General features: G+C 36.2%; 1 long non-coding RNA gene across 1 annotated transcript; it reads left to right on the forward strand.

Moving 5' to 3' along the window:
- Positions 1 to 541: 541 nt before the first annotated feature.
- On the forward strand, positions 542 to 2,508 carry LOC135718443 (uncharacterized). The gene is made up of 5 exons (XR_010520802.2): positions 542 to 617; positions 1,180 to 1,260; positions 1,400 to 1,473; positions 2,090 to 2,182; positions 2,351 to 2,508. It is a non-coding gene; the product is annotated as an uncharacterized lncRNA (long non-coding RNA).
- Positions 2,509 to 12,503: the final 9,995 nt, after the last annotated feature.

Here is a 12,503-nt window from a genome sequence, read left to right on the forward strand (position 1 = left end):
AATCATTCAGAAAAAATTTTTAAAAACTAATTTTATAAAATTGATGACATTATAAAAAAATATACAGGTAATAATTGACAAATAACAAATAATTGAATATACAGGTAGCGACGTAATCTCGCGAGATTACACGAGATTGGACTGTTTTAACGGCTGTCTTCGAGATCTTGCGTATCACACGAGAAAATGCTTCAGAGAAAGAAGAGGTAAGGAAATATAAGTCAATGTAAACGCATAAAGTTATTTTATTCACATATATAAGTGGTATGACAAAAAAGCACAATGCCAAATCGGGTTTTTTTCTGTTAGTTGCGAATGTATTCGTTATAGTAGTGAATTTGCTAGTCCACGGGATGTTCCCGCCGAAATTGGACTTCGTTATTATGAATATTAATAAATTAATATGAGCTGTGTTTTTATCAACTTAACCACTTGGTTGTTTTTGCTTCAGAAAAGCAACTAGTTATAAATGTAAGGGCTTTTTTGGACAACTTCGGTGAAAAAGTGTTGATTTCGTAGTTCAGTCAGCCTAACTTATATCCGAGAGGTCTTACAGGCGCCACAGACACCTATCAGCCTTTTGTAAGGAGGAGCAGCTCGAGTGCGGTGCGGTCAGTGTAAGCTGCTTAGTTTCTCAAATTCATATTACTGAGAAAGTGTTAAAACTTAGATGAGATGTTGGTGTTTTATGGCTCACGAATTCGCAATAACGGATACGTATAGCAGTTCGTGTTAATGACATTAATCCAAACTTATTGATGACGTGATAACATGGGCGTCGAATCCAATATTAATCATGCTGAGGTTTTCTCGACGGGGTAATGTGTATAAATGCAGTTATAAAATTAAAAGGGACAAGATGGTCGACGTGACCCTCATGTTTCCATGGCAATCAGTAAATTACATGTTACGCTTATGATCGCACCTGCGGTCATTCGCGCAGTATCCATGATTTTAAGCGGCATGAAACACTTAAGTTAACTCCTTTGTACGAAAATATCATGTCGTGTAAGTTGGCATGTTCTATTCGAATTGAAATACATTGTAACGGTGTAATTTTGCTTACTTGTTGAATAGTTAGCAAGTTTTAATGGAAATAGAAAATATTGGTTATCTAGACAAATATGCTCTTGTTTTTAGTATATTTTTATAACTCTTTTGTAATGTCTTCGTTATCAGAGCCCTTCAAATTAGAAAAGTGAGGATGATCTTGTCAATGCTGAGATTTTCATGCATCAGCAGCCACTACATCTGGATCAGGTAATGTTGTGTTAACCCCGCTATTCTACAATATTTACTTAAATGCAGTATGCAAGTGTATGTATTCATGTTCTGATAAAGTCATTATAGAATTCTCTTCCAATATTGCACTAATTTTACTTTTTTATATTTTGTCAAGATTGAACAAGAAACAGACAGCAAGGGTTGTCAGATCAGAAACAGAATGACACACAAACACAAGAAACTTCACAGGTGAGAATTGAGACTGGCTTTTTAAAAACACCTGCTACTTGTTTCTCAAGACTGGTTTATCATTGTCATTAGGAAAATATAAGAAACTAATTTAGGATACAATGGTTACTTTTCAGCACAGCAATTAATTTCTTTTGTATGCCACTATTCCTTCTACAGTATGTAGGCCTACATATTTCAAACACTTTGTTTTCAGTAGACAGAGACAAAAGTCAATCCAGTTTTCAGAGTGGATGGTGATGCAAGTTTTATAGAGGCTTCATATTGACAGAAAAAATGGGTCTTTGTGGTGGTGAATTTGACAGCATTTATTTGTTCTTATCTTTATGTATTTTGGGTTTAATCATAATTTTTTTAATTGTCAATGAGCTGCCACCTACCCTGGTAATGCACCACCAAGATACCATGTTGTAATAGAAATCTGTAATTTACCATTTCTTTTTTGTGAAGCGTCTCCCCTAAAACCTTACAATGCATTTAATATTTGTTTTGTAACCAAATCAAATTCTACTAATCCTAATAATTAAGATGCAGTGTTTTGTATTTCACAATTTATGTTTTCTTTTTAAAAGGGGCTATGACTTGTTTTTATTTTATTATGTGTTTTAAATTGTAGGCAGATCAACATGCAATTTGAAGACGTGTGATAAAATACAGAGAGGTGAAGTAGTGTGTCTTTCCAGATCCCCAAAGCATTCCCCCTTAAAAGGTAATGAATAGTGTTATGACAAAAAATTTAAACATTCTTAATTTCTTTAAAAGTTGTACTTGGGCCACAGTTTTCTGTATTTCTTACCACAAGATTACATTTATGTTTCTATACTAATGAAATATGTTTTTCTTTTTCCAAACTTTATCAAATGCAATGATCGCTAAGATGAGCCTGAAGAGGAGATTTGGGAAGATGTTGTCTCATAAGTCGCTTTGCCAGATCACCTGTGGTAAGTTTGTAAAACATATATTAAAAATAGGATTAGAACATCTCCTAATCAAAAGTTTTTGATCAGGTCGGGATGTCTGCTAACAAGATGCCTTGCTGGTCTGAGCGAGTTTAAACGCCTACACAGACAGTCCAGAGGTTCTGAAGTCCATCTTAGATCTCATTGGTAAGGGACTACACAAAAGGCTGTTTGACCCACACGTAAAGCAACCTGTCAGTGTTTGCTTTGTTAAGCATCTTATTTGGGGGTGTTGAAAATATAAAGTTAATATCACTTAAGCATTCACTATTGGATTCATTTGTAACCAAATCGATCAGAAGCACCATTCACTACCATAGTTTTCTTTTATCCTACTATGTAAGTCAATGGTGCTTCTGGTCAGTTTGGTTGCAGACATTCCTTAAAAAATCTTTGTGTTCATCAGGACGCTTTAAGGTGTAGAAACATCTCAGCAACCTCAAGAGAAATTGGAGGCAACTGAGCTAAATTGCAGATGTTGTTGCAAAGGGTCTGAATATGTATAATGTACATATGATATGTTTTCTTTTTTCATACATTTGCAAAAGTTTCTAAAATTCTGTTTTTACTTTGTAAAAATATCTAAACAATTACAGTATCATGCAACAACATAAAATTGAAAGTGAAAGGTGTATGATTTCTGAATGCACTGTAGATGATCTTAATTGAACCTCATTGTCATCTTCGTAAACACAACAGCTTTGTTCTTTCATCAGATGGCTATGCAATATTTCAAGTCAGACTATCAAAGAAAACGCATCTTGCCCTGATGTGCAATAACAAGATTTTTTTGTACATGGGCTAAAATGCAGCATTTTTTGAAAATTAAATATCTTGTGTTTTTTCCCTCCTTAGATGCTGTCATCGTATTAAGTACAGCATGAGCCAGAATAGATGGGTGGTGGTGGCCATAAGAAGACTGTCAACTAAACCAACAACAAAATTCATATTTGCAGTTTTTCTTGAATAAAGTTTTTCTATTCAGATTAATAAAATGACTTTTAAACATGATTTTGTTTCATATTTTATGATTTTATTCTATATTTAGAAAATTCCACTTCTGCACTACTAACTGGAAACCTAACTGTTTGAAAGAATGTGTTTTTATCCATAAAAAAACATTTTTAACAGCTGCTTTCATGTTTATTTGGAAAGGGTAGGCACCTGCTATCTTATTTGTCCACATTTAAACTTTACCTTCCTTAAGTGTTTAGTTTTATGAATGGGGTTGTACTGTAAGTTATGCGTAGCAAGTTGCATTCATATGATAATTGCATTAAAAATGACACGTTTACAGTAAATCATTTCGTGAGTATTGCAGTGTAAAGTGAAAATATATTTAGTGTTAAAAACAACAAGGCAATAGAAGGTTGAAATTGCGTCATGATATCAACCATAATTCACCTATGTTGAAAGTGTGACGTTGAAACAACGTCGTGATTTCAACGTTGAAATTTTTTGCAAAACCGAAAGGTAATCCAACGTTGATTCAACGTTGGTACCTGACGTTGATTCAACGTTGAATCAACGTTGAAATGCCGACTGGGATCAATTTTACAGTAGGGATATGTTAAAACAACCATATTTATTTGCACATTTAAATATAAGTGCAATTTAAACAGAGAAAAACTGTAATATAAAAAGGAGTCTAATGCAGTAAAAAGGGAAGCGTGTTACATTTTATTAACTATATAATTTACAGATAATGTTCAATAACAGCAAAAATATTGTTAATATGAAGGATTAAAAAAATAGTTTTGTATTATGAATTAAGTAGACCGGAGCTGCCTTCATGCCTCCGAAGTCAGCTGCCTAAGCTTTGGAACACTGCCTAGCTGGTTATGGAATTGCATTTATCCTACTGTAGTTATGTATTCCATTTCCACATAACAGTTTAAGGGTTATTAAGTATAATAATTATTGATAAGTATTTTTAACAATTTTATTTAATTCTTAATCAATTGTAAATCAAATAAAAAATGTTTTATTCATTTACAGAATAATTTCATTAATGATGCATGCATGTGTAAAATTTCCATGTAAATAAACATCCGTGTTTAAATGTCAAAATATGAGCCCTGGAGCTTTGCCTCATCCACTAAGCATTCGGATTATCGCGCTTATTTTAACCATAGACTGTACAAAATATGGACGTAGTGTCCGTGACGTCACCCAATGGTTTGTGAAGAGCATTTTTGAAGCTTAAAGTATGCGGTGCCATAGACAGTAAAAGAAATGGACACAGCAAACCCATTGGATTCAAGAGACAAGTGAAGCACGCCTTTCCTGGGGGTCGGCGTACTGCGCAGACTCAAATCGAGCTTGATGACGTAGATGTGACTTGAGCAACCTGTCTGACAATTGTAAATCTTCTAATAGCTGTGCCAAGAGAAATTTTAATCACCCACCGAATCTTGCAGAGACGGCGAGCGTGAACAGGAGCACATTTTGGTAAGTATTTTGATGCATTATTTTGTAATTTTGCATAGCATTTATTTTAAAATTTAATGCCAATACGACATATTCTACGTACGCTTCTCCTCCTGTCCATACGGTAAATTCTCTACTGTGCGACAGAGAGTTGAAGGTTATGAAGCAATCCGTATCACTCGCGGAGTCGCAGATAACCGAAATGGGTAAAGAGGCGGGAGGTTAGTGAAGTTGAGGTGACTAAAAGCTTGATTCTAGTGACAGCAGTGGCAGTTCACTTGTCCCTTAATTGGCCGCGCCCTTAATTTTACAGAACTCTATCTAAAACGTATTATAAATGAAACGGATGAGTTACAAAACAATTCACCCCCACCTCAAAGTTGTCATGACGGGAGAAAATAGCACCAGGCTGTACCAGGCTGTAAACATATTTTCTACTGTAAAGATGGGCATTTTAACATGGAGGTAACTTATATGGGAATTGACTTCCTTTTTGTGCCAGCCTCAAGCGGCTAGTCGATGAACTACAGTTTAAGTCACTTCTGTAATGGCTTTATTAAAGAAGAAACTAATTTTATTTATTTAAAATATAAAGATTAACAAACAAACATGGCTGCATAAAATTTGTTTCTTCAAAATAGGATACAGAAAAGATATAGCCTGAGGGAGCACTTAATACAGACAGGGGGCCTATTGCACAAAACTAGGATAAGGGATTAAGCCGGGATATCTTGGTGATCCTGGCTCAATTGATACGTGATCCGGTTGCACTAAAGCTGGATAGGGGGCAGGAGGATATGTTATGGTATAAATTACCATGGAGATCTATTCTGTGGAGCTAGCCTGCTCCAGACCAGGCTAAATTCCAGGATCTATTTAATCTCATCCCTTATGTCAGTCAGCAATCACCACAAATGGAAACCAATAATTATTTCACTGCCCAATAAACATTGTTATCACATATAACTAGACCCACTGTAATTTTATTAAATGTTTGTGATCATTCATTTTAATAATTTTGGATAAATTATGATTTTTAGATGATGTTGCTATCATTAGATAATTTACAGTTTCCTAAAGACTATAAGGCTATATATAAAATGATACAACATTAGGGCCACAGAGAAAAAAAACAGACCGAGAATGAAGTCGTAATATTGTAACTTGTTGTTTTAGAGGAGGACAGTTGTTACAATAACAGTTGTGGGGCATTTCGTGGAATTGTACTTCAGTATGGTTTCAGAAACAAGGAAATACTTAATCAAATTGTTATAAGTATCAGGACTGTAAAAACAATATGCATCTTTCCACAGAAAGAACCAGCCTCAATTGTATGACTTTCTCCTTTCCTCGGTGTGGCCCTTATACCATACACATTTCATATAAATATAAAAGCAAAAAGTGTAACATTATGTTTCTTTATTGAATAAGGACAAAACAAAGCAGACAAACCATCAGCTCCTTTCGAAACTGAAGTCACAAAGTGACTCTACAAGATGGAAAGCACAGAATCAAAGCATATTATACAACCAAAGGATAAATACACATTCAAAGGTCTGTATATAACACACCCTGCATGTCTGCACACTGAAATAAATGCAGGACAAATTCATACACATTAACTGAACAAAAAATTTCAGACAACTGAAAACAAGACAATTAATGGATGCAGTAGCCTCCCTGCAAGCTTGTATACACAAACAGTATACACACAGTATACAGCACAAACATCAAAAAAATGTGAAAGCACACATACTGACTAAAATAATTCAACACATATTGGTCCCTCAGCAGCCGACCACTGTTGTCATCAGGGAAGATTTCCGGATTGTCCCAGTCCATGGCTGGCAGCACTCTGGGTGCCCTCTCCTTCCTCAGGCAGGCCACATTGTGGAGGACAGCACAAGCCACAGTAATGTCCCATGCCCTCACAGGGCTGACCCTTAATTGGTGAAGGCAGTGAGAGCGTGCCTTCAGGAGGCCAAAGGTCATTTCAACTCTGGCCCTAGCATGGGCATAGTTGTAGGCCTGCTGTGCTTCCTGGGGGTCTGTGAAAGGTGTCAGGAAAAACGGCTGGTAGCCTTACCCCCTGTCTCCCAGCAACACACCAGAGAATTCACCTGTCAACAAAAAAATCTCATCATTACTAATAAAACACAGTGATATTGTTGACACAGCCATTATGTAAAAAGTGGTTATATATGGGTTGTGTGGCTCACCTTGTGATAGGCGCTGATAGATTTCAGAGGTCCAAAAGATTCTGGAGTCATGGACTGAGCCAGGCCATTTTGCCAGTGTTCAATGGAAAAGATCAAAAAGTTATGTTCACCTGAACATTAATGCTGTAAAAAGATTTCATATTTACAAAATCTGCCTCATGGGCACCTGAGGGGGATTTTATCCTTATGTTTGTGCAGTCCAGTGCACCAATGACTCTGGGTCCTGTAAAAGAAATGAGATTTTGTGATGGCTCCCAATGATGACTCCTTTGTATAGTACTTTCACAAGTTTGACATGATACCTTATGCCTTTTGGAATCCAGTGAGATTGTCTCCTCATCATCATCGCCGTTATGTGCTGATGAAATGGGGCCTTGACCCCATCACATTTAATCGGATTCATATTGAAGCTAGTAGACAAGACATGCCAGGCCTACAGTATGCCTTTGATGGAGTACTCACTGGATCAGCATCGTCTGGTGCTCGTGCTGGTGACTTTAACAGTAACACAGTGCTGCCAGACACTACAAGGCAATAGGCAAACCAAAGTCAGACAGTCAGACAGTCCAAATAGATTCAATATGAATGTGATTGTGTCCCATGTAGAGATGGAAGAACATACCTTGTATGAAGCGGGTGGCATCTTGTGAGGGACCTATGCTTGTCTCTTTTCCTCCAGGGATTCCCTCCAACAGGCCTGCCTTTATTTAACTCCAAAGCTGGCCTCTGCTGGGATGAGGTCAGCTTTTGGTGACCCACCACCCGTGCCTTGTCTCTGGGTATTCTTTTTCACTGCTAAAACAGTACAGACAATGTGTAAGCAGGCACCTTCTGGGTACAATCTATGCTTGTGCATTATTAAGTATTAGTCAGGGCCCTTACCATTCTGCAGATTTTGATTTTGACCTGCTGCCATGTCCGTTTTGGCCCGGTCATATTTCATCTACATCACACAACACCACACACAAAAAGAGACTTTCTTTATCACACAAGAACATTCAATGGAGTCACACTGCAAAAAATGACTTACTTTGTATTGTTGTCTTGTTTTCAGTAAAAATATCAAAAATTCTTCAATTAAGATGCATTTTCTTGATGAGCAAAATGACCTAGGAAAATAAGCACAAATATCAGCCAATGGAATAAAAAAAAATGTTTTAAATTAAGTGTTTATGAAAAAGTATATTTCAAGAAAACTTTTAATACATCTTAATTTAAGAATTTTTTGATATTTGTACTGAAAACTAGATAAAAACACAAAGAAAGTCATTTTTTGCAGTGCAATGAGCAATTGACCTTGGGTCCTTTGAAAGGCGCTTTATAAATTAAATTGATTATTATTAATAGCTCATCTATTTATTCAATTCAATTTTATTTATAAAGTGCTTTTCACAATTGTTTCATTGTTTCAAAGCAGCTTTACATTCATAAAAGCAGAAAAAAAGAAAAAGAAAAAAAACCGGTGGACAACATAAGAAGCAGAGTACATAATGAGCGTAGTAATAATGTAAGGCTTTCATAATAATTTATTGAAGCCTTATCCAGTGTGATGGAGTTACAATTTCACTCATATTTGCAGTCCATTTCAATAAAAATGTTAACTGTTTTATAATCAGAGTACAATTGCGTTTTTGGAGATGTGAATTAAATCTTTTAATTGTAATTGTGATTTCAGCGCAGCGGTGAGTGTGTAATTGTGCACTACTTACGCATTCAGGCGGTCTGCAATACTTTGCCACGCTTTTTCTCTCTGCTTTACCACTGTGGCGGTGTTGCCTTTCTTCTTAATTATGTCTTTTACCTCTTCGTATGGATTTGTGCCTCTGACGGGGAAAAGAACGCCGCTAGTTGCCATGGTGAATCGGTGAATCTGTGATCGGTGGCGGGGTCTAGTTGAGTGAGCCGTGAGCGCGCACCTATCCAGGATTGGTTTCACCTGGCTTGATGAATCCGTGTCTGATCATCCTGGCTTGGTCTTTGTGCAACCAATTAAGCGTGGACGCACTTGTTTTGGCTTCATTGAGCTCAGCTCAGTCATTTAGCCTGGATGTCTTAATTCTACTTTTGTGCAACAGGCCCAGGAACATGTAGACTTAGTAACAAAAATAAAATAATAAATAAATAAATATAAAGAGTATAACATGACATATAAGGGGAGCATTCAGTCATTGTTCACATTTGGGAAGTGTTTTAGGGTATCATATATTTTTGTGTTTTAGGATCTTTTCAATTTTTTTTAAGAATTCATATACATTTTCAATTCATTAAAAAAATAAAAAATTTAGGAGATGATTTCACAATTCTACATTTCTATTCTAAGCTTGTTTGAGATGCACCTGGCCTCGCCTGAAATTTAGACTAGAGCAGACGGCTGCACTGGGGAGGAGTGAAAAAGGGCTTATAAGTAGGACACTTCACCAATAGGCTTGTTTGAGATTAGCAAAAATTGTATATAATTTTTTGTTCTTGACTTTTTACATTTATATTTTTAATGAGTTCCTTTAAACTTTTGTATTGGTGTTGAATTATTTGTACTGTGAGCTGTTTCACACATTTCACCTTGTTGAATCTCCTTTTAAACATCTTAATGTAAATGTAAATTGTTGGTGTTTCAGTTGCATGGATTTAATCCGTGATAAAATACGCGAACGTGATCTCTTCTATTAATGACGTCTGTAGTCCACAACACAGCGATAATGCGAGATTCAGGAAGTGTCCAGTTTGCCTGTATCTTTTCCATTCCTCCCCTCATTGCGGCTGCCTACTCTCGCCTGCAGTAGTAAATGTGACGTCTCCTCGCAAAAGGTCAAACTTCCTGCGGCGACAGGATGACATCAGAGTACCGCGAGAGCGATTCGATAACCTTACGGAAAAGTCTAATTTCAGGTCTGCTCTCGCAGTACTTTGACGTCATCCGGCTGTCAGGTCTTGAGGCGCCGCATGAAGTCAAACACACCTAGAGAGATCGGAAGATTGCTCCTTGGATTAAACGAAGGTCAAGGGTCATAGCAAGCGCGATCGCCCCCGTGCATTCCATGGTGGTGAATGCTGACACGTGTACATGTGAACTTTGTTGCAGTCAGTGGTAAATTAACAGCTTGTTTTCGTAAAATTTAAAATCAAGGCTATTTTGCAGTCATAATAAGGATGCCGTCAGGGGGGTTTATTGCTTAAAAATGATTACTTGTCGTTTTTGCAGCAAGACGCTGGAGACGTTGAGGGGTTATGTGCTGCACTGTAGAGTACATAGAAACGAACCCCGCTGTTTTTTCAAATGTCTTGGCGCTAACTGCAAACGGACATTTTGTAGTTATGCAGCTTTTAAAGCTCATTTCTATCGGTATCACAATGAGTCTGCACCCGTTGTTACAGCTGCTGTTACAGATTTAAAATGTTCCATTTCATTGTGTGATCGACAATTTCACACAGTTAAGGAACTCGTATGCCACTTAAAGGGGCATATAGTTGAGGGGCAAGCTTTGGCATGTCCAGTAAAGGGTTGTAAAAAAACGTTCACTGTGAAATCAACGTTTACTGCTCATATGTCCAGACAGCATAGATCATGTTTGGTGGATAGCATAAGTGACACTCACAGAAATCAGGCATGTGATTGGCTAAGGACAAAAAAGCAGGAAAATATATTGAGACCCCCCCACACACGCCAATCAAACTGGTGGCGGATCTATACGGATAGTAAAGTAGGACCCATAACAACTTATTTGAACAAAAAAACACATTTTAATTTATTTTACAGCTAGATGTGCAACATGCAACTTTTTTGTACAGTATGACACATAACAACTTATTTGGTGGATGTGTAGCAGTGGGAATCAAAAGCAAGTGTCTTGTCCACTGCTCCATCACCACCTCTCTCTATATCAACAACCATGATAAAAAAATATGTTTTAACTTATTTTTGTTTTGCATTTTTACACAACTTTAACAGCTAAATGTGCAACATGCAAATGTTCATGTCAAAAGAAGGCCTATTTTGCCGACATCCAAATAAAATGTAGGCAATGGCTTATAAAGAACTAAAGGCATGGCTACTTTTAATTTGATACTTTAAGTAAATTTCCAAGCCTGTACTTTGATACTTTTACTTGAGTAAAGAAGTTAAATCAGTACTTCTATTTTTACCAGAGTATTTTTTTTTAATACAAATATCTGTAAAATGTGCTACACAGGACCATTAGTTATAATAAAGTGTCTTAAAGGTCTCTTTTTCTAATTTTAGACCCCTGTAGATGAGTAACTTTGTTAGCTGTTAAACATGAACAATAGAAGGTTGACACTAATAAATAGAAGTAATTGTACAAAAAAGTGCAGGTGCTATTTATTTTAATCAAACTGGTCAACCTTAAAACTTTAAACACACGAAACCTTTGAAACAAACGATGATACAGAGGCCGTTTCTCAATCCTAAGTCTGCAGCCTTCCGGAGGTCGCATTTCTAAGCTGCATACGTCATCAAGAGTCATCAAGAGTCACAATATTAACAATAATGAAGTTTACTATTATTCTTAGTTAATCGTAAATTGTTGTTATATGTTTATCAGGGCTTGACATTAACTTTTTGAGGAACTTGTCCTTTGGACAAGTAAATTTGTGTTTCACTTGTCCATGCACAAAAGTCACTTGTCCGGGTAAAGATTTATAATATAATGTATTTTTTTGTGTTTTGCTAATCAGTGGCAGAGCAAGGGATTTTTCATAGGGGTGGCCAGGCAGGGGCCAGCAGTTACTCTGGGGTGGCATATAAAATCTCTATCATCCAACCTTAAAATACTTTTAAGTATTATAGTGTGTTAATCAGAATAATGTATAACATACAATTGCTACAATAATTTAATTTTTATTAAAATGAATTGAGATTAACATACAATTTATAGTCATAATTCAACCTCATGTTTTTTAAACTATTTAATCAAATAAAACTTTTGAAATTTACTTTGAAACCAGAATTTATATCTCCCATTGCTGAAAAAACTAGAGACCAGAAAATCATGTGAATTTTGAAGGCTACTTTAATGTATTTGACTAAGATTTGGTTGGCTGCTTCTTGCTACTCTTTCTGAAGAAGGATGCTATATCTGCTGCCTTCTCTTCATTTTCCCCTCATTTCAATGATTGTCTGACATTAAAACACTAAAGCAAAACATTAAAACATTACCATGTTTTTAAAAACTTATTAGGGTAAATGTATCTAGATTATCTGTTATATATAAAATCAATCTTAATCCTTGCATTTACGCTGTAATGTTCTTGTGGGATTTTTAATGTACAGTGACGAACTCTGTCAGATTAAAATCGCCTGTCACGCGGCGCAAACACACACAGAGGCGCGCTGAAAGAGAGATTCTCATTATAAAACAGATTCTTAAACAAGATTTTAAGCCATTTATGTGTTTTTACCGAACTT

The sequence above is a fragment of the Paramisgurnus dabryanus genome, chromosome 10 (assembly GCF_030506205.2).
Source record: "Paramisgurnus dabryanus chromosome 10, PD_genome_1.1, whole genome shotgun sequence".
Lineage (NCBI taxonomy): Eukaryota > Metazoa > Chordata > Actinopteri > Cypriniformes > Cobitidae > Paramisgurnus > Paramisgurnus dabryanus.